Below are 25,998 nucleotides of genomic sequence, written 5' to 3'. Positions count from 1 at the left end.
TGAGCCACCGCACCCAGCCAGTGTTTTTTTTTTTTTTTTTAACCTTCATAACTAATTTTCTCTGGAAGAAAAATGTAAAATATTTGACCCTTGATTTTTATTTTATAAACAAGGATTACTGAAAAGCTAGTTACTAAATCTGCAAGAGAATCTATTTGTAACTGTAGGGGTACTAATTTCTGAAATTCAGAAGTATGCACAGGTATAAGCGGGAGAGGAAAGAGGGAGGGAAGGTAGATGGCACAGTGAATCGGAATGGCCCGTAAGCCGTGAATGTGTCACTAGGAGTTTCACTGGCGACTAAGAAACATTTTACTCTGGTTCATATGTCTCAGGTGTGTATTAAAATGAAGTGAAATAAATCAAACACAAAGGTTTGTGGTCACTTTTCATTTGTATTTACTTTGCTTTCCAGTTGCTAGTGAAGGTATCTAATAAAGATTTTTAGTCACTGGTTCTAGTAAGCATCTGCTTACAGAGCAATTATTCCCTGTAAATAATTCTCTATGGTTACTCCCTGTGAAGTATAATCTGTGTTCAAAGTAGCTGGGCATTCCTTTCTCTACCATAACAGCCGTACCAACTTCTAGTATATTTAAGGTCTGACACTACTACATTAAATACCTAAATGAACAAAAGAGTTCCACCTGGTTTCCCATTATACCTTGATTATCTCAAAAAAAAAAAAAACTTTAAGAAAGCACTTTACTTCATTCATTATTAGCAAGTATCTATTGCAATAACTGAAGAAGAATACTGATATCAGTTGTAAATATGTAAAAATTTTACTATAGATACTCTATTGCTATAATATGTTCTATCTCTAACCAGACCAATATTCTTTTTACATTTTATATTGAACTAAATTCCTATAAATCAAGAGCAAAATATGGAACCCATGGAGTTGGGAGGCCAAAAGTAATTTTGACAGATTTAATCCTCTCATTTTGTAAAAGAAGAAATGTAGCCCAGAGAGGGTAAAAGCAATGCACCAGTTACCCAGATACTTTTTCTGTGTTAAATAACATTGATTAAAAATATAGAGCACATCTTAGCTAAAAAAAAAGCAAACTAGCTGTTTCTACTCCTATTAATCAATGCACAATTAACTGCTAGGAATGCTACCAATGCCAGGTGTGCTCAATTCATCCCCTAGAAATGTGTTCTTACCTCTGCATGCTCCATAGAACTTTCCGCAGCACTCATTCTAGAAGTTTCCTGTACAAGATGTGCCATGGAAGCTGTTTTTCCTGGAGTCTTGGAAAGCAGTGGGAAAAAAAGTCTCTTATGGTATCTTTTAGGGTGAGAGCAAATATACAAAATTTAAAAAACATACTCCGCAGTTAACTCATGATAGAAGATAACAGCGATAGTTTTTCATTAAAAATAAACAGAAGTAACTCTGGATATGAGTTACACAAAATAAGATTATAAGCACAGTAGCTGTGATTTTAACTTTTCTTCTCTTCCAAATGGGGATTTCCCAGGATGTCTCAAATGGGCAGGCTCTGACTAAGACCTGTGGCAGATCAGCCTTGCTCTGGTATGTAAATCATCATTCTTCCTTTACTGGCAGTTTCTCCCACTGGAGGGAGGAAGTTCACCACCGCAGAAAGCCTGGGCAATCCAAGTCTTTCCTCAGTAGTCGAACTGCTATAAATTCATTGTGCTTCCCAGAGCAGTTAGGTAACTGTTGACTGTTTGACAGCTCGGTTACTTGTTTCCCTAATGGCAAAGTTTTCTGGCAATGCCTTCTAAATATGAGTTTAGATTTGTCGAACTTAATGAGTCATCCATAATTCTGTAAGTGCTACCAGTTCTTATGCACCTAAAAGAGAAAATAATTTATTGCAAAAAAAAAGGGCATTGTTTGCTAATCTCATCTTCTTTATTGGCAGAAAGGTTAAACTTGGCTTTCAAGTTTAAGACTATCTTTGGGCTGGGCATGGCAGCTCATGCCTGTAATCCTAGCACTCTGGGAGGCCAAGGCAGGCGGATCCTTTGAGCTCAGGAGTTCGAGACCAGCCTGAGCAAGAGCAACACCCCATCTCTACTAAAAAAATAGAAAGAAATTATCTGGCCAACTAAAATATATATAGAAAAAAAAAATTAGCCGGGCATGGTGGCACATGCCTGTAGTCCCAGCTGCTCGGGAGGCTGAGGCAGGAGGATCACTCGAGGTCAGGAGTTTGAGGTTGCCGTGAGCTAGGCTGATGCCACAGCACTGTAGCCCGGGCAACAGAGCGAGAAACTGTCTCAAAAAACAAACAAACAAACAAACGAAAAAAACAATTCTGTGTTTCTATGTTCCTGTCTTCACTGTGGCATCCACAGAACCTCGGCCACAGGCTGCCTGGCCCACGCCAGGTGCTCAACACATTTTGCTGAATGAACACATGGATGACTAGCTGAATACCCAGGCACCCAATTTATAGACTTTTGGCTAGTGTGCCTGTGTGTTTACTTCCTGCTGGTTTCTTGGTCTGTTTTGGGGATACACTTGAGCCAAGAAGGAATGACGTGGCCTTAAGGCAGTATTCAAAACTATAGGTGGGAATCAAATTGCTCATTCAGAGTTCTAAAAGTTACAGCTCACACAGGGTCTGACTTTAGGGGATGGAAGCAGAAATTTCCTGGAGATTGACACTTTATCAACACTAAAACTGCTCATTAGAGAAGGAAAAACAACCCGGCCCAAACCTTTGAATTGCAAGAACTAGTGTTTTCAAAATAATTTTTTTAAAAATTTAAAAGTTAATTCCTTTTGTTAATTCCTTTTGAGCGAGAGTCTGTCTAAAAAACAAAAAAAAGGGTGGGGTGAAGGGAGAAGAGTACTGCCTGAATGTCACTCAGTCCTCATGAGGAGACTAAGCCCTACCCCCCTACTTGTAGGGACTCATCCATCACCTGTCGAACTGCCCAGATTGAATCTCAAAGAGCAGAGCCAGCTTCAGCCTTCCTCCCTGGGTTAAGCCCAGGAAAGGTGCGTCTTGCAGAGAATTTCCCAATTTCCCCTTACCGGCAGGATGCACAGCTGTGATGGGGCCTAGTGACACGTCCAGGTAGAGAGGTCCTGAGACAACTCACCCCCCAGAGTGGTGTGGAAGTAGAGCCAGACATTTCCTGTGTTCCTGGGAAAGGATGCAGAAGTGGCTAACTGAGGTTGAGTGGATTTGAGGAAGGCTCGACGTCAAATTGAACACAAAGTACATGGACCCAAGGTCAGGAGATGTGCTGGAAGCTTAAGTGGCTGCTACCGAGGAGAGAGACCGATGAAAAGACCACCAGGGTAGATTACATCTGTGCCAATGGCAGTGTCACATGGTACGTTATTGAAACCCTGACGCCTCCACACTGAAGTTGCCAGAAAAGTACAGGACATCTAGATAAATTTGAATTTCTTATAGACAACAATTTTTTTTTTGTAGACATATGTCCCATGCAATATTCTGTTGTTTATTCATTGCCTACAATGAGCGTGAGTTACTTTAGAAAGAACTAAAGATACTTTTAAACAGAAGTATAAATTATTTCATTTTTTTAATGCCAGCCACGCTGTCAATCTACTCATTAGATTTTTTTGTAATAATCACTAAAGATGGTTTCTACTCAGGAGGACCATGGAGTCTGAGTTCCTGTTGTTAATTTAGGATGCATTTCTAGAAAGTGGTTCACAAAGTTCCTAGCGTGAGCTTACCCTTGCATTTTATTTGCTTCTTTGAAGCACCATAGACATCCAGCTCCTCAAACAGGAGGAAGTCCAAAGTCAAACAACTCCTTTAATCAGTACAACCTGTTTTCTTTTCTTAAAACAAAACAAAACAGAAACAGAAACAGCAACTACACAAAAACAGCGTTTGGGCTGATTTTAGTAACCCGATTTGAATGGGTTTACTCAAACTGGGTTACTTCCTCCCGAGGAAAGAGTTGTCACTGTGTTCAACATTCTTTCTAATAGCGTGATCTCTTCCTCGTTCTCTTGTGGTCACAGCTGCTGGAGCACTTTCAGCTGGAAGGTGCCATGTGGTGAAGGAGCTCTTTAGTGACAGGAAGTGACTGGGTGCGAGAAGGTTTATAGGGCTCCACTTCGGGCGACAAGGAAGTACGAGACTGACTGTAAATGATTTGGGGACTGTCCCCACAGATTCTTCTCGGTGAGTAAACTATGGAAGGGCACATTGAGACGCAGCGGAAGGAAGGCATTCTCTCTCTTACCTTTGCAGAACAGGAACTTCTGCGACTCGGCCCGGCCTCCGTGGTGACCCGCTTTGCACCAGAAACATTTCTCTCAATCAGAGCCCGGATCTGGCTGTCCAGCTCCAGGCTTTCACACCTGCCCAGGGGGACACAGGAAAGTCACATTTTACAAAGGTGATCACAAATCATGCAAGGGTGGAGCGAGCTCGTGAATGACACGGAGGTGTTATTTGTGTTGGATACCTCTCTAGAAGCTCCCAGACTCTGACCTTCTTTTGTTTTCATTAGTTCATGACATAAAAGCCCTTCGAAAGAGTATTAGAGTTCGATTTTCCCTTACTTGCACACTTACGCAAAGTGGGAAAGGAGGACGCAGACAAGTTTAGAGATTTCCATAGTATAACAATGACAAGAACTGAGCACCCACAGTGAGCCAGGTACTTTAATACATTTTTCTTATTCAATGAGTACAACAACCCACTGAAGTAGTCACTGTCCTTGCATTTTACTTACTAACTTAGGTGAGGTCAACTGTGAAATGTTGGCAAGCCAAGATCAAACTCAGATCTGTAGAATTCTATAGCCCGTGTTAACCATTTTTGTTGTGTATCTTCAATTAACCTGGGAGCAAATCCCTAAGCAATTGCTTGCTGCCAAATGGAAATATTATATTATAGCCGAAGAGTATCTGGCAGCTACCTTAAGGAGAAGCTAGCCCAGTGGCTTCATGTAGCTGAGAACCAGAGTGAACTGCTCACTGTCACTTAACCGTTCACTGATAACACCGAGATTTAAACCAGATCTTCTCCTCCAATCAGATTTTTCTTTCCCTTTTTATCATGTTGGCATGACGGAGGAATTTTCTCATTAAAAACACAACTCACGAGAAAAATGCATTAATTGTGTCATTTTTTTATATACTCTGAATATAGCACTAAGACCTGAGGTTTGCAGTGGAATAGAGAAAGAGAAACACCCTACCAAACTTTTAAACACAAACAGAACCAGTCCTATATAATCCTTGCGTTAGTTCTAACATCATCCTCGCCCTGGGATGTGTTCCCTGAATCTGCCCGGCTGATTCAGCGAGAACTGTGACTGCAGTGGCCTGTGCTCTGGGCTCTGGCCTGAGCTCATCCTTATTTTTCAGCGAGGAGACTTGGGGGTCAGTGGGGCTAAGTGCCTGCTCCACCATCACTCGTGATGGGCAGGGTGACGGTCACACTGAAGCCGGAGACTTTTCACTCTGTCCCTGGGCTCGCAGTGATGCTGGGAACCATAAATTCAGCAGGACCGTGGAGGGCTCTTTCACTTCCAAATAATTCATTTTAGATTTTCCATTTTGACAGGCCTTTCTGTTTAAAGAAAACAACCTGTTGGTGGCTCCAGCTGCAATGTAGGCGGCTTGTAAAGACGATGTTAGGAGAAGCTTGAGAGAGAAGAGATGAGGGTCGGGAATCCACTCTTGCCCCTCCTTTCTGGAACTCCCCGGTTTTTAAAGTGGTGAGTTCTTGACCAGTTCCATGGTTAGGATTCAGGGGGTCCGTGAATCATCCTTAATGAAGCTAAATAAAAAATGTTATGTGCTTATTGTCTCTTTCTGAGGACAAGGTCTATAGTTTTTATCACGTTCTTGTCCTGCTTATAAGTTGGAACACACGGATCCAACTTTAGTTACTGTCATGAGGACTCCTTTAAAATCAAATCTCACTGTGGCTTTTTTTTTTTGGTGTAAGAGTATACTTTAATCTTTCTTTCTTTCTTCCTTTCTTTCTCTTCCTTTTCTTTTCTTTTCTTTCTTTTTCTTTCTTTGTTCCTTTCTTTTCTCTCTTTCTCTTTCTTTTTTCCATGGAGGAACTATAAAAATTCAGAAATAGATCTTTTAATCAAACACAGTTACTAAAATCTTCATTTGAGGGGCCCTTCTTACTAAATTGCAAGTGAACAGGGAATTATAGAAGCCATACCATTGGGCTAAGAGCTCGAGCTGAGAGTGACATTCGGTAAATCCCTGTTTGGCAAGTGGCTTATTCATGGCTTATTTTGAACTTATATAGACACAAACCTCCTTTGGTGCAATCCCTCCTTCCTGCCCTTCACTCACAGAATAAATCAACACAGAAAGTAAATAGGAACAATATTAATATAAATTATATTTTACCAACAGGGTAGTTGGTTAAGCCAATTTGACACTGAAAATTTTTTTCAAAAAAAAGTTTCCCTACATGATCCACGACTGTGAGCTGTTTTTCCCTAGACTAACACTGGGAAGTGACAATCTGCCCTGTCACCCCAGTGAGCAAGCAGAGAGGACAGGGGAAGACACATGAATGATTTGCAGGTATATTTGGAGCCCTCATACGTTTATTACTTGTTCAAAAGCATCTGTACTTACAGGAGTCTCTAAAAAATTACCTAAAGGATGCAGCGTCTTTGAATGCCTTTATCAGGCTCATCCAGGGTTTGTTTATTTAAATTTTATTAGATGATTAGAGCCTAGGCATTGTTAACTTGTAGAATTCTGTCTGGGAGAAAAGATAACCTCAAAGGTTATGGTTTACTGCTGTGTAGGGCAGGTTTGTATCTAATCTAACCATCTTATTCTGACATTCCTTTACTGAATTGCCCCTAAGCACCCAGCTCTTCAAATGCTCCTTGAATGAGCCTTCTTATCTTTCTGGATACCTCATTAATGAATGAGTTCAATAAAATCTTAGACATATCTTCATTTCATGTTTGCATGAGGGTCATGTTTTCAACTTTTTGCAAACTGTTATGTTAAACACTTTAGACACTTAGAAGTACTTTAAGTGTTCGATTAGTACTTTAAGTTTGCTCCTGGCTATTTGGGGAGAAACAAATTACTTGATAAAGAAATTACTCTGTGTATGTGGGTTTTAGGTGATTAAGTTCAGGTATCTGAATTATTTTAGTAATTGCAAATATTGACAGATGTGGCTTAAAAAGGTAGTAGAAGAGAAAAAGTTTGCTCAGAGAATTTTTAAAGTAGCATTGTCCTTGGGCAAGAATGAATATTTCTAAAGTTTTACCCAAAGGTATGTGGTTTCATAATTTAAATAAATGTCTCAAAATTGTATTTTGCATGTCTGAAATGAAAACCCAGAGAATGGGGGAATATTTCTTACAAACACGGACTCTGTCATTGCCCTCTCAAGGTGCATTCTTGGCTGGATCCCTGTGTATTTCCTCTTTGCTTTGTTGATGTGCCGGGTCGCTGTACTGATGCTGCACACCTGAGCCCAACTTCCTGCATCTGTGCCCAGGTGGACGGTGCCGGCAGAGCAGCCAACTCGAAGCAGAGATGAAGTGCAGCTGTGGGTGCTGGTGTGAGCCCCAGTGAGAGGTAAGCCGTGGACAAAGTTCTGTAAAAATCACATTCTTGGCTGAGCGCAGTGGCTCACAGCTGTAATCCTAGCACTCTGGGAGGTCGAGGTGGGAGGATCACTCGAAGTCAGGAGTTCGAGACCAGCCTGAGCAAGATCGAGACCCCGTGTCTACTAAAAAAACAGAAGGAAATTATCTGGCCAACTAAAAATATATATAGAAAAAAATTAGCCGGGCATGGTGTCACATGCCTGTAGTCCCAGCTACTCGGGAGGCTGAGGCAGGAGGATCGCTTGAGCCCAGGAGTTGGAGGTTGCTGTGAGCTAGGCTGATGCCACGGCACTGTAGCCCGGGGAACAGAATGAGACTCTGTCTCAAAAAAATAGATAAGTAAAAATTTTTAAAAAAAGAAAAAAGAAAAAAAAATAGTCCATTTGCTGTTAGAAATATTGCATCAATTCAATGCTGCCTCTAGAGGGCGCTCTGCATTCAGTTCCCATAGAAAGTTCCTGAAGGCCCCTTTTTCTGAAGGTTTTCATTTTGAATTTTGAGTTTAGGAAGGCGGGGGCTAGAGAATAGGTGGTGTCCATGTGAGTAATAATTATAGCTCATTTGTTTTATTTATTTTAAAACTCTTAATGAAAATTATTTCTTTTATTTTCTTTTTTTAAAATATGGAACACTTCACAAATTCACAATTCATCCTAGTGAGCATGCCAACTCCTGTGTATTCCATGTCTTGTTCCAGTGTTAGTGTCTGTGCTGCTGAAGTGAGCACAATTACTTCTTTTTTAATAAAGTTTTTTTGAGTTGCCAATAATGTTGGACATTTATGTAATAGACTTACATCAAACAGCTTAAGTAGAAGTTTTTCAGAAACAGTTCTAATAAATACATCGAGTTACCCCACACATGATAATAACTGATCATGATTTGATTCAGGGTATTTTGCACCACCTCTAGCAAAACTAGTGTGGGGAATCTGACAAAAAGTGGCTTGCACCCTATCAGCCAGATGGAAAGACAGGGAACAGGCCCCCAGAGATCAGACATGACACTGTCATGTGTAAGTCGGTTTTACAAAAAATTGCAATAATTCGTGTTCTCTCTTGTCTTTTGTGATGTTCATAGGGATGTGAAATTGATGAGCCTGGAATTTCTTTTGTGACAGAAATTAGTAAATACTCAGAGAACTGATCAAATATAGGACACTTTCAACATCAAAATATATAATGATGAGAATGTATTGTAACTCATCAAATAGGAATCATTAATTTACATTGATGAAAAAACTTCCAATAAACATAAATGGGTATAAGACAAAGCTTTTCTTTACATTGGAATGCCTTACCAATAAATGTAGAGAGCATTATGGTATTAGAAAATCACTATCTGACAACCATGATTAATAATTCAAATGAGAAATATCAATGGATGTTAAAACTGGTGGCTGAAAATTTGATGAGAGATGGAATATTTACATAATTCCATAGTACCCCCCCAAATACTTAGAGACAACTAAAGGAAATACTAAGAATAACTTCACGTTGGAGAATCTTGGCAGATACCACCTTGATCAAAGGATCGAGGTTAGAATCCCTTGTAATGGGAAAAATCAAAACTGGACCATATGCATGACAAGACACATAGCTCCCCATCTGTGGTGTCCCTGCCAAAAATGCATAACCTGAAATTAACTACGAGGAAGCGTTTGCCCAAAACAAACTGAGAAACATTCCACAGAATATCAGGCCCATGGTCTTCTGGAGTGTTCTGGACATACAGGCCAAGACTGAGGAACTGCCCCAGATTTCAAGAGAATAAAAACGATGAAAACTAATGTAATGTATGATCCCGGATTGGATTCCTTTTTCTGTGGAGGACATTGACAGGATAATTGGCAGAACCTGAATGGGGTTTGAGTATTAGATGGGAGTACTGTATCAATCAACGTTCACATTCTGATTCTGATGGCAATCTTGTGGCTGTATTGGACAGCATCCTTGTTTGTAGGATATGCATACCAAGTCACCCAGTGATGACTTGCTTTCAAATGGCTGAGGAAAACATATTTTGGTACACTTCTTAGAAATTTTTGGTAAGTTTGAAAGTATTTTAAAAGTGCATGAGAAAGTACTTAAAATACTAAGCTTAAAAAATGAGATCTGATTTGATCCTTGAATTATGCTCAAGGTAGAAATCACTTTATAAAAATGAAATTATTAATAGCATTTCATTATGTATCAGGAAATAAGATTCAGGCCAATAAATCTTTCTTGGGATTTGTGAAATTAGCGCTAACCAAAGCAACTAAGATGATTTAGAGTTTTGTTTTGTTTTGTGTTTCTAAAAGGATGTGGAAGAAGAGCATTTGTGTGAATCAAATTACTTTGATGGTTTGTTCTAGCCCAAGGATTTCAGAAAATGAAGTGAATATTCCTGCCATAATACTTAAAGAAAAAACAAAATATACAAACAAAAACCCCAAACCTTGAAAGGCCTTCACCTTGGCTCCGAGGGCTGGCATTTCACCTCCCTGTGGACTCCTCGTAATCACCAAAAGGAATTTGAGGGCAAATTTAGAAACCTTGCTGAAAATATGTTAGCCCCCATGAAGGAGAAATGAGGATTGCTGATACTGTTCTTGTCTAATAAAGAGAGCCCTGGAACAAACGCAAATGCCTCATCAGTGAGCACCGGACTGCCACGATACAGACTCACTGCTATAAAGTCATCTAATCTGTGGAAGGAACAGTTTCTTGCTGAATAAATACACATGTGAAACCATCACTAAGCTTATAGGCAAAGGCAGTTTAAACCATTGAATAAATATGAAAATGTTTGTCATTTAAAAAATAGATTCTAGAAAAGAATCAAAGGGTACAGATAACAGACATTTCTGGGTGAGTATAAATATTTGATTTTTCTTGGGGATTTGGGCTAGGAGAATTTTCATTCTTGTTTCTTTTATAAATTATTAGAAAGATAAACAATGATACTACTAAGGCTTTTCAAACCAAAATGCTAAAGCAAAAGAAATAAACTGCAGGAGAAGTGCACAAGTTTGTGGGAAGAGGCTGAAAGGTCACACATGGCTTCATCGTAAAGAATTGCATTCAGAGAAAAAAACCAGAACAAATGGACTCGGTATTTGCGGCCTAAACTTTCAGTTGCAAAGAGAGTTACAAGGCATTGTAGATTATTTGCTTATGAAATTACCCTTACAGGGCTACATGGCAAAACTTTAAAATGACTAGATTTTATCATTCATTCAGCAAATAATTATTGAACACCTGTTTTGGGCCACATACTTTTCTTGGTGGTTGGCATATTCTTGTATCAATGAACAAAACAGAAAAAAAAAAAATCCCTGATCTTTTGGAGCTTACATGTCAAAGTTTCCGTTAAAAAAATGACAAAGACTGTAACATTATTCTGCCTCTGAACAAATCTATAGTGAATTTGCAGTCATGTTCTTTAATAAACACATCTTGGAAGATCTAGTGAAAGTCAACTCAAGTATCAGGAAGATTAATTGCCTCTAGATAGAGTTAAAAACTAGTATATCTATTTGGAAAATATCGATAGGTTCAAAGAGAGGGTTAACAAAATCATGGAACATGTTACGGGCACAGCCCCTCCTCTCAAAGGTGACTGCTGTGGCCTGAGTTGTGACCCATGAGAGCATCTACTGTTTTAGGTCATAAAATATACATACAGCTCTGAGGTGTTTAAATATTTTTAATAAAAGTGAAGAATTAGGGAGGGTAATGAGAAAGAGATCGTCTTTAACATGTAAATCTTTTAAAGAGATCTTTTGGAAAGAGTACAGATCCTCTTGGATGGCCAGAGATACAAAGTTGTAAAAAATTAAGAGGCAGTTTAGCGAAATTCTAAAACCAACCAACCAAGCAAACAAAAAACATGAGAAAACCCAGATGGGGCATGGCAGGCCCAGCTGAGAGTGCTAAGAGAGGAGACAGATAGTTCAAAGCAAAAAAATACAAAACAGAACAAAATGAGACACAGAAGATCGAGAGAAAAATCCAGAGAAAAGGACACCTGAGAGACACCATGGAAACGGGGGTGGCACCAGCTCAGGGAACCAGTGAGGGACGAATGTTGGAGCGAGAAGACGTCCAGGGATGTGCACGTAACACCTGCAGGGGGTGCAGCTTGCAGAGGTGCCTGTAGGGCTGGTTGTGACTGAACCGTGTTTTCATTTAAGAGTAAAAGAAGCCAGGCATGGGCCTGTGAGAAACGAATGTTTCTGTCCTTCTACTTGGAAATGCCATCGTCTGGCAGGAAAACAAGGACTCCAAAGGCCCCGGTTAGAGGAGGGGTCAATGGACTGGGAGAGGCGGCGGCGGCAACTGGCGACTTTCATTAGAGATTTCAACCCATGATTGGGCTTATCACTGAACTGATTTTTTTTTTTTTTTTGAGACAGAGTCTCGCTCTGTTGCCCAGGCTAGAGTCAGTGTCATGGCGTCAGCCTCGCTCACAGCAACCTAAAACTCCTGGGCTCAAGCGATCCTCCTGCCTCAGCCTCCTGAGTAGCTGGGACTACAGGCTTGCACCACCATGCCCAGCTCATTTTTTCTCTATATATTTTTAGCTGTCCATATTATTTCCTTCTATTTTTAGTAGAGACGTGGTCTCGCTCTTGCTCAGGCTGGTCTTGAACTCCTGACCTCGAGCGATCCTCCCGCCTCGGCCTCCCAGAGTGCCGGGATCACAGGCGTGAGCCACCGCGCCCGTTGTGAACTGATTTTTATCTCCCCAACCCCCCACTCAGCTGGAACTGATGGTGTGTGACCAACTGCAGCAGCCAGGGAACAATGGCTCCGAGGAGAGAGAGTCACAACGTCCAGCAGTGGGCGTCCTTTGGTTTCCTCAGGAAACACGGGAGGCCAAGGACACTTAGCTTTGCCAGGTGACGTGAGAGCCGGTCACTGTCAGGGGACCCACCCGAGCGTCCCGCGCAGGCTGCCGTGTTGGGGGAGGGTTGGGACCTGGCCAAGCCCAGAGGGCCCTCGTGGGGGGGGCACATGCTGGGCAAGGGCGAACCTGTGTATAGGCTGGGGGCGACCTGGGAACAGTGTCCCTCTCCAAAAGCCACCGTCACAGGCTGGGCCGTCACCCGGCAACACCGGGATGGCATCTGGCACTTCGTTCACTTGTCCGTCGGGGCGTCGTGAGCACTGTCGCTGGCGTCCTTTACCGCCCCGAATGGACTCAGTGTGCTGCCGGCGGTCCCTCTGGCTCTTGTTCTCACCCGGGTAGGTGACACCAGCCGCACCCGGGACTGCTGAGCGCCGGGTTCACCAGAACAACTGAAGAAGAGTTGTTTTTACAAAGAAGACCCTACGAAAATTGCAAATTCCCTTTTGCATAGTCTTACATTAAGAAGAGGTCACCGGTCGGCCACGGTTTCTCAAAAACCGCGCGGGGCCCGCGGCCGTCTTTATTTAGACCCGATTTCTCAAATCTGTCCCTGGGTCGCACTTGCGAGGCTGCGGGGTTTTCCTCGCCTCTTAGCACCGCTTCTCATGTTGACACAGAGGTTTGGCCGTGGGCAGCTGTCACTGCCGGGCTGCGGGGTCATAAAGAGACCCCCGAGCACACAGGGCCCGGCCAGCAACGAGCTGCCGTCTGTTCCTATGGTAGAACGATCCGGTTCAGAGAGAACCGCGGCGACACTCCCTGCCGAAGCCATTGATCGCTGATCAGAGAGTCCCTGCCGGCAGTCAGGCACCTTGGCTGGCCTTTCCTCAACAGACATTTTTGTTTGTTTATTTTTATGTAAACTGCCTCAGAGAAACTTTTGTTTGCAGATTCCTGGAACTCCAGCCCAGCCGGCCATCCGAGTCCTCCGTCCGCTCACCGAGCTGTGCTGGAAACTAACCTGTCACGGTGGAACTGAGCCCGAGGGAGGTGCCACAAAGTGAAACTGGCTTCTGGATCTGCCGGGTGAGAGTGAAAGTAAAGGTCACTTTTTGGTAAGCCGCTCTGAGTCTCAGTAAAAGCGGAACCCGGTGCGGGGGAAGAGGGTGGGACTTGAAGGTCAGGGGGGAAATTTGGTGGCTATGGTGACTCCGGGTGGCTTGTGGATGGACTCCACGCTGTGTCACCGGACGCTTCGATGAGTCTGGATGGGGAGGGGCAAGAAAGCAGGTTCTGAGGTGTGAGGAAAGTTCAGAAAGCTTGATGATCAGATGTGCCATGAGAGGGCACAGCAGGGTGGCCATGCCCAGGCTTTAGTTAGTGCCTGGAGGGACCCAGCAGGGCTGGCCACGAAACCACAGGCGCTCCGTGCAGGACGGCCGGGCTCCTGCGGCTCACGGTGGAACATCTGGTTACGGGGCATCATTTTGTGTCTCATGTGTTTAAAATTAGTTTCTAAGAATTATGTTGTGTGCCTTAAAGTCAAACAAACTCCCCAAAATAAAAGACAATAGTTATTCTTTTTTTTTTTTTTTTGACAGAGTCTCACTCTATTGACCGGGCTAGAGGGCCGTGGCATCAGCCTCACTCACAGCAACCTCAAACTACTGGGCTCAAGTGATCCTCCTGCCTCAGCCTCCCGAGTAGTTGGGACTACAGGCATGTGCCACTATGCCTGGCTAATTTTTTTGTATATATTTTAGTTGTTTGGCTAATTTCTTTCTATTTTTAGTAGAGATGGGGTCTCGCTCTTGTTCAGGCTGGTCTTGTACTCCTGACCTCAAGCGATCCTCCTGCCTCGGCCTCCCGAGTAGCTGGGACTACATGCCTGTGCCACCATGCCTGGCTCATTTTCTTTTCTATATATATTTAGTTGTCCATATAATTTCTTTGTATTTTTAGTAGAGATGGGGTCTGGCTCTTCCTCAGGCTGGTCTCGAACTCCTGACCTTGAGCAATCCTCCCGCCTCGGCCTCCCAGAGTGCTAGGATTGTAGGCGTGAGCCACCGCGCCCGGCCTCTCTGAGGTTTTTATCAAAGACATTTCCATTGAGGTAAAAACCTGGCCAATTTCCAGTCTCCAGACATACAAATCTCATGCTGGGAGACAATACCAATCCTTCCCAGACAAATGATAAATTGGTTCTTGGGAAAGTTCTAATTTGGTCTTTTTTCCAGTGGTATCTCCCAAATACTTCTTAGCACGTGGTTGCAGCTTTAGAAGCAATTGTTGCTTCGAATCCAAGAGCTTATGTAAGCATAAAGTATTAAAAAAAGACAGATATGAAGACGGACTCTAGGGATCTTCTTGGGCCTTGTGTCCCAGCCAGGCCTCAGAGAACGGAAAGTCCACTGCATGAGTGTTGTTTGCATGGAAGAAGTTTTTCCAGAAGGTGCTTTAGAAAGTGTGGCTGAAGGCACAAGTTTTCCCAAAGTCCCTTGTCTTAAATCTCTGTGGATTTATCAATCCAATAAGAGTTCATTTTGTTTAATATATTACATATAAACACATGGTTGAGAAGCTACTTTCTTAGTGTGGAAAGAGAAGAAACTTAATTAAGCTGTTGGACAGAAACCCAGGGTGGCTTTGATGTTCTTGTAAGGCTGGTGGCAGGCACCCTCCCCTCCCCAGTGGAAAAAGAAGAAGCCCACCAGACCCGCCAGGAATGATGCCTGCCACCAGCCTTACTCAGGGATGCCTGTCTTTATGAGAAAGCGGCAGACAGCGTTAACTTCCCTGCAAGGTGGACAGTAACTGTGTCCATGGTCCTTTATTCTGCATTTCCAGAATAGCTTACTTTAGGGCAGGTAAGAAGGGGGTTAAAAATAAAGAGGCCAAAAGAATTGTAAAAATGCTGATGATATCACAAAATAGATCATTTTAGTTTTCGCTCACCGCTTGCGTAGTCCAACAAAAACATCTGCCTGTCACCCCATAAACGTCCCTGCACTTCTCTTCCCTTTATGAGCAAAATAATGGAGCTTTACGGGGCTTTTAATAGCCAGCAGCTGTCTGGCTGCTCAACGCTGCATCTGGGAGGCAGCGTGCTGTTCACACGGAGGGAAAAAAGACAAAACTATTGTTGGTTTTCTTAAAGGACGCCAGTGGTTTACATAAAGACATTTGAATGGTTTGAATAGGAGGAAAGACACAGGAGCTCCTTATGTGCCTGTGAGAACCGGTATATTGTTAGCAGAAGGCAAGGAGGGAGTGATGTCATTCCCCTGTGTTTAAGAGCAGGTGACTGACTGCCATTAGGAGTGAGTTTCATGCCAGGTGACACGGGCACTTCATGAGAACCTGGGTTCATCCTACTCTTCTGAGATGAGCTCTACTTCAGGCTAAAATGAATCATAATAGTTTTCCTTCTCATGCCTGTAATCCCGGCACTCTGGGAGGCCGAGGTGGGAGGATCGCTGAAGGTCAGGAGTTCGAGACCAGCCTGAGCAAGAGCGAGACCCCATCTCTACTAAAAACAGAAAGAAATTACATGGACAACTAAAAATATATATAGAAAAAATTAGCTGGGCATGGTGGCGCATGCCTGTAGTCCCATCTACTTGGGAGGCTGAGGCAGGAGGATCACTTGAGCCCAGGAGTTTGAGGTTGCTGTGAGCTAGGCTGACGAAACGGCACTCACCCTAGCCTGGGCAACAGAGTGAGACTCTGTCTCAAAAAAAAAAAAAAAAAAAAGTTTTTTTTGCAAGGTTATAATTGTAATTTTCTGCATGCACAATCATTTTTTTTTTTTAAATATACTTCTTAAAAGAATTGTTTGGACAGAGAAACATCTGCTTTCGAGAAATTAAAGTGAAGAACTAGCATCATTATAAGAGTACTTCAAACAAACAAAAAAAAGGATGACCCCAGGATCGTAACAGGTGGAATGGGGCTGCCTTTAAAATGATATGCTTGCAGGCTATGTGAAAGTGAAACATAAAAACTACAAAATACTGTGTTTACGCTGATAATCCCCCGCGCTGAGAATCAAAGTTGTTTCCTCCACTCCTTGACTTTTCTTATGAAACCTTGCTTGGGATGACAACCATAATATCAATATATTAATATAATGTGTCAGGAGATGCCTTGCCGAATCTACAGTGTTGCAATTATTGTAAAAAGGTGACTCAGGTGCTCGCCGCTCTGCTCCTGCCGTTTCCTCTAATCTCCCTGCTCTCTGCCTTCTCCCCCAGGTCCCCTGAGACCAAGACGCGACGGCAGCTCATCCCTCAGCCCCGCATCCTTCCTTCCAAGCCCCGGATCACGCAGACCTTACAGGTAACTTGAAAGGCATCTTCTGGGCATTTTAGATTACTATCAAAGGCCCCAACTCTCTCTCTCTCCCTTAGAAATACGGGTTTTTGACCACTAGAGAAAAAAGTATGTTACCTACTAAATTCTTTACAATCTTCATCGTTAGTAGATACAGAGAATCGGAACGTTAATAAGCATCGCCGGGAAGAGGGGCTGTAAGGTGGGACGCAGGAGCCCGTACAAGTCCCTACGATCCTCCGCACGGAGGGAATGGCCGGGGGAGTCCGAGCTTGGGGCGAGGTGACCCCGGCCCCTGGGGAAGCAGGGGTCTCTCCCCGCCCCTCCCTCCCTCCTCTCCCTTTCTTCCTCCTTCCCTTCCTTTTTCTCTTTCTTTCTTTTCTTCTCCCTTTCATTCTTTCTTTTTTGAACTATAACATGTAGTCAAACATGTTTTTCTGCTACCAAAGGAGCATGGGGCATCTTCTGTCCTAGAAATTGTTCAACATCATCTATTTTCTATGTTTCCATGATGCTGATGGTATCCTGGAAGTTTTTGATAGAATCAGTTAGTCCTCAGACTGTTCCTGTGAGGCAAATTTGAGTTTTACTGAAGTTTTAAAAAATGTCCACGAGATGGGTCGAGGCCTGTTGCAGACCCACGACGCCCAGGGCTGCCTCGCCGTGTGCTGGCTCTTCCCTCGGGGTGGAGGGAACCGCGTTGAGCCGGCGAGACCCCAAACACACCGCGCAGAGTCGTGAAGAGCGGCACACGGAGAAATGCTGAGTCGTACACAATTAAAGGCTAACATGCTTGTTAAAATACTGAATGGAACCGGCTGAGGGGAAAGGGAGAAATCAATATGTCTGTATTTATCCAAGCCCTATTCTCCCACATTGCCAGTCGGTTTCAGACACCGTTGCTACGCTAGCCTGTTAGCGACCCCATCCCCAAATCGTAATGGCCTCTCTCGTCCAACCATGATTTTCATATCGGAAATATGCGTGGGTCTCTTTTAATGAAACGATTCTCACAGAGAACCCGAACAGATGCCCCAGACACACAGGGTCTGGGAGTCCTAGTTTAAGAAACATTGATGTGTTAATAGAAACCTAATTATTACTTCTTTACATTATCTTTCGCCCAAAAGATGTTGCACGACAGAAGTTCTGTCTTTCTAAACAGAGACGCTGGCCTGTGGACGGCACTCCCGGCCGCTCAGTCCTCACTCGGGATGCCCACCGGACGTCCTTCTTCTGTGCCGTAGGCCCGGGGCAGAGGCCGAGGCGGACGGGTCACTGGTCACTGGTCTTTTTTTTTGAGACAGAGTCTCGCTTTGTCACCTGGGCTAGAGTGCCGTGGCGTCAGCCTCGCTCACAGCAACCTCAGACTCCTGGGCTCAAGCGATCCTCCTCCCTCAGCCTCCCAAGTAGCTGGGACTACAGGCATGCGCCACCATGCCCGGCTAATTTTTCTATATATATTTGTAGCTGTCCATATAATTTCTTTCTATTTTTAGTAGAGACGGGGTCTCGCTCTTGCTCAGGCTGGTCTCGAACTCCTGACCTTGAGCAATCCTCCTGCCTCAGCCTCCCAGAGTGCTGGGATGACAGGCGTGAGCCACCGTGCCCGGCCTCAGTCACTGGTCTTGACGCCAGCACTCCACTCTCCTGCCACCACACCTCTGTGCACACTCTGCCTTCAGTCTGGAATACTCTCCCCTTCTCTTATTCCATCTTTCTCCTCATTTTCCCTTTGCCAGAAATTGGGTCCAACAGCTTCTTCTTGCACCCTGTCCTAACCTCTAGCAATCTACTTTCCTCAGATTTCCCAGGGCAGTTTGTCTGTGTCTCCCTTATGCGGCAAAACATCCCACTGTATATTGTACTTAGCTGTGTGCATGGCCTTGCGCTTCTAAACTGCAAACAACTAGAGCGTAGGATCCGCATCTGATTCTTCTCCTGCAAGCACGTAGCAGGGTATCGTGCACATAAAAGGTGCCAAATAAGAAATCAAAGACATAATTCCGGGGCCCAACAAGTAGAGTGAAGCTTGAGCAAAACCTTGAAAGACTGGAAGAATGTGGAAAGCGGCTGAGGAAGGAATTTTTTCAAAAGGAACTTAGTTAATTTCTTGCTATATATCTGAGCTAAGGATTAAACAAATCAGGAGGAAAGATACAGCTACTTCTTCACCTTATTCCTAAAACAGAGTTGTTTCCTAGGAGAAAATTTGTGCCATTAAAGAGAAATCAAACTAAGTATCAAGGTTTGTCAATGGAAATTTGCCAAATACTTTATAAATCAAATAACCTTCATTATCTACCATGATTCTTGTCCCTCACTGTCACCTCATCTGTTTCTGTCTTTTCTGCAAGGCTCCACCTGATAGGTGCTCATCCACTCTAATAAACTCACCATCTTTGTCAGAAAACAGAGGAGCTCTCATTAGAATATCACTATGAGAGGCTTATAACTTCTAAACAAAGTGTTGTTATTACCTTTCAGAGTCTTCATACAGAGTGGTGAACACCACCAGTTTCTCATCTGTGTTCATGAGCTGTCCGCACGGAATCTAAAAGAAAAAAAAAAAATGAAGGACGTGAGGCTCAGACGTGTCTCAAATGAAGTTTACTATGTCAGTCACTGAAAGAAAAAACACCTGTTAAATTAATGCGTTTTTTTCATCAAAAGCCATGTTTTTATTCTCATGTCTTGTTTTCAGCCCAGCCAGATGCGAGAAGACAGACCACAAGCTTACCTTCTGCCGGGTCCTAATCAAAGGTAAAACACTGGGTGTAAACACAGGCTCGGGGCTTTCAGTTAAGGAAGATGCTCATGACAGGTAGAAATTGTCCAGGAGCAAATGAGAGAAAGCCAGACATTCCAACACAGAGAGTGGAAAAGTTGTCCAAGTTGTCAGATGGATGTGTTTGTAGTTTAATTAACCGCAGGACAGAAATGAGTTCTCCAGAAATGACCCAGGACACCAACAGCCTTCTTCGTGGAAGGGCGTCCACACCAGCTTTTTCTCCAGTAGGAATGAATGATTATTTTCATGATTTTCAGAATAACAAGGGCTCTGGTGATGCGATCATTATAAGAGGAGGAGGAAAAAGTGTGCTTAAGACACAGAATTTTTTCATTTCCCATTTTCTCTATTTGATATAATTTGCAACCTAAGCACTGAACTGTGGACAAACATTACCAAGACAGTACAGCACCTCATGGGACTTCCAGTAGAATCTTGAGGTTGAAGAATTTGAAGATTTGTGTAGGTTTTAAAAGCCAATTCATGCAGGCAATTAACACATTTTAAATGCATCTGGAAACCACTCATTGCTGTGATCCCATTAGAAAATTTAGGGAGTTAGGCTTATGGGAAACATGAAGCCGGCTTGTCTGAGTTTTATGTTTCTGTTTAATTGTAACAGCATCCAAAAAAAAAAAAAAAAAAGAAAGAAAGAAAGAAAGAAGAAAACAACATTTGTTAAAATACTCCAGGAAGGATTCATTTCAGCTATTGGCAAGCTGTCTGTATATAGTGTGGGAGGGTGGCTTTTTTTGCTTTGTTTTCAGCTTGTGACAGCTGTTTGAAAGTCATCTGTTACCACCATGGTCGCCAGTTACGAGATGAAAGCCAGTGTCTGTCAGGACTGTTGTAGGAGGTGGACCACCAACTAGAACAGCTATCTTTTATTAATAACTATGCAGGATTGCAAGACCACCCGCCCCTTACGTGGCACTCGGGAGGTGGTACACAATTTCACAAATTCATTGAACAGGAAGGCAAGTGACATGCTGCCTGACAGAGTGACTTCTATTTCTGAAAGATGAAGTTTTAAAAATTGAATTAATAAATGAAATGAAATAAACTTGTAGGAAGGGTTTTTAAATGTCCCCAATTGTTTTATTATTCCTAAAATTACTTTTAAAAATGCTAAATTTCCCAGCATATCTGAAAGTATACATGGATCCTAGCGCATCAGGGAATCATAGAATTTAACACTTTAGAGAACACTCCAGGAATCACAACACCATCATTTTACCATAAAGGAGACATAAGTCCTGAGAGGACAAATGACTGGGCCAATGAACGGCTGAGCTAGGATTAGACACCAAGCCATCTGACTCCTAGTCCATGACTTTCTATGATTGTTCCATAATTAAACATCATACAGACGAAGTTTTAAATTTGAGGTAAAATGCGATCTGTTTTTATACTAATATATTTTAAAGTAATATACAAAACTTTTACATTACAAATACACCTTGTGAAAATATATTTCTTAAGCAGTACCATTGCATTATTTGAACTCTGGTGGTAAACCCTCCAAAAATGCCATGTGGAAAGAGAAATCTCCAGACTTAAAATTTTATAGTTTAAGATTCACAAATAATACCTCCAAGGCACTGGAAACAGACAAGACAGGTACTGCCTCAAAGGTATTAATTATTGTACTGAACATTGTAATTCCTTCCTAAATTGCCTTTTCCTGGGCTGGAATTTTCCATTTGTTATTATTTTGTCAGGAAGTAACAGTATCAACTGGTGATAATCGGAAAAGCCAACATCTCAGGCATAATGATAATCTCCAATTGATCTATTTCCACCAGAATTCTTTCCATTTCTACTGACAGAGGTGTTTTTCTAACCAAACAGTGACAAAGGAGACAATTGGACAAAAGATACTCTGCAATCAAAGGGCTTCTCTTTCAAGTGGAAGCAAATAAATAAAATAAAGCCCACCCTGAGGACACAGGCCTTGTCAATATCATTGCCTCATTTCTTTCAGAGGAAATAAACAACAGAAGGCCAGGATTTCGAAAACATTTGGGTGCGTCTCTAACTTTATCTCCACTAATTACGAGTCAGGGTGGCATCAAACCGTAATATAAAGAATTCTGCTGCAGTTTTCTCTCCTAATTTTCCACTGAGCAGAAGCCCAGAATCAGCCTAGATGCGGGGGTAGGGATGGGGGGGTGGGTCATGCACGTCCTGAACTTTTGCTGACTGGTGTGGAGACCTGGGAACGGGACCCCTGCTTAGACAAACCAGGACACACCGTGGTCTGGACGCCTCATTCTAATAGCACACGGCAGTTACCTCTGGCTGTGGTTCCTTAATTTCTTTTTTTTTTTTTTGACAGAGTCTCGCTTTGTTGCCTGGGCTAGAGTGCCATGGTGTCAGCCTCGTTCACAGCAACCTTAAACTCCTGGGCTTAAGCAATCCTCCTGCCTCAGCCTCCTGAGGAGCTGGGACTACAGGCATGCACCACCATGCCTGGCTAATTTTCTCTATATATATATTTTTAGTTGGCCAGATAATTTCTTTCTATTTTTAGTAGAGCCGGGGTCTCGCTCTTCCTCAGGCTGGTTTTGAACTCCTGACCTTGAGTGATCCTCCCACCTTGGCCTCCCTGAGTGCTAGGATTACAGGTGTGAGCCATCGTAAGTCACTCTTTATACCTAAAATAACCAGTGTGTATGTTCAAGAAGCTTTATCCCGAGATCAGTCATTGTATCTCCAAAAATATTAAAAAAGAAAATAATCAAAAGGACTCCACTTAGGCTAGAAACAGGAACAATGAAGCATATCAGGTGACTATAAGACTAATCTAAACTTACATGTGTGAGGTTAAGATACCATTAAAATATTTTAGATAATTTCTGTGCAAAATTAGCCTAATGTTCAAGGTTTTTGAGAATATGATGATGTCATTAAAAAAAAAGCATATGTTGTAAGTTTTCATTCATTTGTTTCCTCTAGAAAATATCCTTTTATGCCAAAAAGGTACTTAAGGAGTTTGATGGCAGTGTGGAAAAATTGGAGAAGAGGAAAATCAGACACCACGCTCATTTACAGGAAAGGCTCAAGGGCAATTGAGAATGAGGAGATTTTTGGCTACACATTTGGCTAAACCAAAAGAAAGAAATACCCAAAAGAGCTATAGGTTTTTTTTTTTCCATTTCATATTTCTGAGAAAGGTGTCAAATCAGGGACTTTTATCACCTATTTCCTTCTAAGAATTCCTTTTGTTTTATAGCAATAAAGCTTTTTCTTCACCACAGATTCTCTGTAGCTCAATCACATCAGGGCACCCGCATTTCTTCTATATGCACAACTGACATTTGGGCACCGAAACTGGAAAAGTTGTTGAACTAGGAGTCAGGAGACCAAGACTCTGTCTGTCACCAGGGCTATCACTAAATTCGCTTGTCCCTGAATAAGATGTTTATCACCATCTCTGAAATGGGAACAGGTTGGGCATTATCATGGCTAAGAGTCCTTCCCATCCTTACATGCTGTGAAAATTTTTCATTTTAGGATTATTGTAATATCGCTCTTGATGCGTGGGTCTTAGAGGCTCAGTGAAATAAATATTACCAACGAGCTATTGCTACCCTGTGCAGAAGATATTGTTGCCCACAAAATAGTCCCTCATTCTGCAGCAAGACCAACATGTTCTTACTCTGGGTCTGTACTCAGCTCTATTTTGGGAAATGTTCCTTATTGTGAGTTTCTACTGAAGAATTTTATTAAAGTTCCCCAAATTACAAACTAACTTTTTAAAACATGTCTATTAAAAGGATGATCGGATCCACAGTCAAAAGATGTGGATTCCAATCTATTCCAAGCTCTGTCACTTTGAGCTTAAACACTCTGAGCTTCAGTGTCCTCATCTGCAAAGTGAGGATGATACTTCCCTTCTTCAAAGAAAAAAATACAGCGATTTAGACAAGCAGCTGCATTTAAAAGCAACTTCCAGTTCAACTGCACTACAAGATCATTTTTCTAGTGTTGCCTGGCAAATAGCAAGCTCTAAACACAGGTGATGCAACTGAAATCTTGTTTAATCTTCAAAACTCACTGGAAAGCCTGTAGATAAAGTGATTTTTATGGAACATGAATATTATTAGATACATTATTATTTATGAATGTTGGTTGTTCTGCTGAAAAAAAATCACAAAATGTGGTATTAAGGATGTGCTTGTTTTATGGGAATATGCTTCAGGTGAAACTTGTTTAAAAAAAAAAAGGATCTTTTTCATATCCTTTAGAGGTGAGCCAGCCTTGGCCATCCTTAGGCTTCTGCTGACCGTCTTCCGGAAGATCCTCACACACTTGAAAGGGTAGTAAAGGCCAACTTCAGCCAATTTATCAGAAATATTTATACACTAGATTTTGTTTCCAAGTAATAAATTTTATTTACAATTATATATTAATTTTGAATGCATCTTAGCAAGTAAGGGCCAAATTAAGACCTAGTCTTGTACAAAAATAATTCAAACTTTACTGTTGGATTAGCTCTAATTATTTCATGAGAAAGTCAAAAGATGGCTGGGAATACAGGGCACCACAAAAAACTAAAAGAAAAGGTAAATGCCTTGTTATCTCACCTGCATTTCATCATTGCCTTGTAGATTCAGAGGATAAGGTGTGGACATCACAGCTATATCCTAGAATACCTTTCTTAGCTCCTGTACCATCTAGCCCAGCAGGTATCTGCATAATCGTTACACAATTTTTTCTACTCCTGTTACCAAAACACATCATGAGCCACTGCAAGGAAAGACTATAGTGTATTCTGACCTGCACCAAATTTTTAGCAACAGAAGTCATATCAGAAACTATTCCTTCAAAAAGTAATATATCATTATTATTATTATCAAAGTCAATTAGTTGTGCTAAATCTAAATACCTAGGGCTACACAGACATCGGCTTGTAATATTAACATCCCGGTGATTATCCCAAGATTAAGGAACACAAAAGACTCTGCTGTCTCAATTCCTCAGATGAAAATAAATGACTGTTGAGGTACAATGAGGAGTAATAACGACCGATCTCAGCTCTGTAATTCTAATTAATACTCTCTGCTGATAGTGAAAAGTTGAGATGAGACTTGTCCCTCAGCACTGGATTTCAGATACAGAATCTACCCTTTGACTTTTACCTGCAAAATTCAAGATCCTCTCAAATTAATTCTATTTCAGTGTTAACATTTATGGTTATTTTATTTTATTTTTTTTCTTGTTTTTAAACAAGCATCAGAAATTAGAAATTTTTAATTTCTAATCAAATTAGAAATTAATCTTATCGTTTTGACCCTTATCTAGGCAGGATTAAATTTGTCTACATTAAATACTTTAAAGTTAAGAATCTTTCTACTCATTTTTTCCAGTTAAATGATGTTACGTATTCATTTCATTATAAATAAAATTTGATTGTCTTGATACTGTTTCTATATTTTGTTTCTCTCTACAAGAAAAAATTAAAAAGGGATATACATTTTCCAGTTAAGCTGAACAAATGTTCTTATTTTAATATCTACAGTTGTTTTGCCTTTTGTAATTAAAAAAATGTAAGCTATCTTTCCAGAAGATTTTTGAACTTTGTAAGTAAAGAGTTTGTGAAAAATGGCAATGTATTCTGTAATATTGAAGAAAACAAGTGAATATGGCAACATACTGAAGAGTGGGCTGAATGTAGTAGCTAAGCACACACTCTGAGTCCCATCTGGCCATAACCTCATCTTTATCTACATTTATTGACACCAAAAGGAAACATTTCAACATATTTGCAATTTAAGATATAACTTATGGCTGGGCGCAGTGGCTCACGCCTGCAATCCTAACACTCTGGGAGGCCGAGGCAGGAGGATCGCTCGAGGTCAGGAGTTCAAGACCAGCCTGAGCAAGAGCGAGACCCCGTCTCTACTAAAAGTAGAAAGAAATTATCTGGACAACTAAAAATATATAGAGAAAAAATTAGCCAGGCATGGTGGCACATGCCTGTAGTCCCAGCTACTTGGGAGGCTGAGGCAGGAAGATCGCTTGAGCCCAGGAGTTTGAGGTTGCTGTGAGCGAGGCTGACGCCATGGCACTCACTCCAGCCTGGGCAACAGAGTGAGACTCTGTCTCAAAAAAAAAAAAAAAGGATATAACTTATGACTGTGAAAGGGGTCATTTACTTTCAAATGCATTTTATCAATTATGCTACTTAATACTACATTACGGATGATGCCCTTTCTTCTTGCAGAACACATGTCATGTTAGCAAAGGCAGAGGATGGTTAATTTTGATTACTTAACACAATAATCTATTAACTGTGTACTAACTGCCCCAGTGTGGCAGTTTCTCTGTTATCCAAGGTTTTCTACATTCTTAGATCAATCAAAGGATTCATTTGTTTGGACTGTGCGTTGCAACCACCAGAACAATTTTCTCCATATGGTGTTTTTATTTTAAAACCCTAG

At 41.8% G+C, this 25,998-nt stretch overlaps 1 long non-coding RNA gene and 1 pseudogene across 3 annotated transcripts; one reads left to right on the top strand and one right to left on the bottom strand.

The window, feature by feature from the left end:
* Positions 1–1,444, bottom strand: part of LOC123630032 — a 36,666-nt pseudogene extending 35,222 nt beyond the window's left edge.
* LOC123630033 lies at positions 1,288–21,513 on the top strand. Of its 3 annotated transcripts, XR_006732561.1 has the most exons (8): positions 1,288–1,543; positions 3,992–4,154; positions 7,374–7,561; positions 13,380–13,544; positions 16,683–16,767; positions 19,249–19,378; positions 19,466–19,524; positions 21,404–21,513. It is a non-coding gene; the product is annotated as an uncharacterized LOC123630033 (long non-coding RNA). The 3 variants fall into 3 exon arrangements; XR_006732560.1 differs by lacking the exons at positions 1,288–1,543; positions 3,992–4,154 and adding an exon at positions 5,611–5,700 and having other exon boundaries at positions 7,482–7,561; XR_006732562.1 differs by lacking the exons at positions 1,288–1,543; positions 3,992–4,154 and adding an exon at positions 5,611–5,700.
* The last annotated feature ends 4,485 nt before the right edge of the window (positions 21,514–25,998 follow it).

Source organism: Lemur catta, unplaced genomic scaffold, assembly GCF_020740605.2.
Source record: "Lemur catta isolate mLemCat1 unplaced genomic scaffold, mLemCat1.pri scaffold_70_ctg1, whole genome shotgun sequence".
Classification (NCBI taxonomy): domain Eukaryota; kingdom Metazoa; phylum Chordata; class Mammalia; order Primates; family Lemuridae; genus Lemur; species Lemur catta.
The sequence above is the reverse complement of the archived record's forward strand: the minus strand, read 5'-3'. Positions and strand labels throughout refer to the sequence as shown.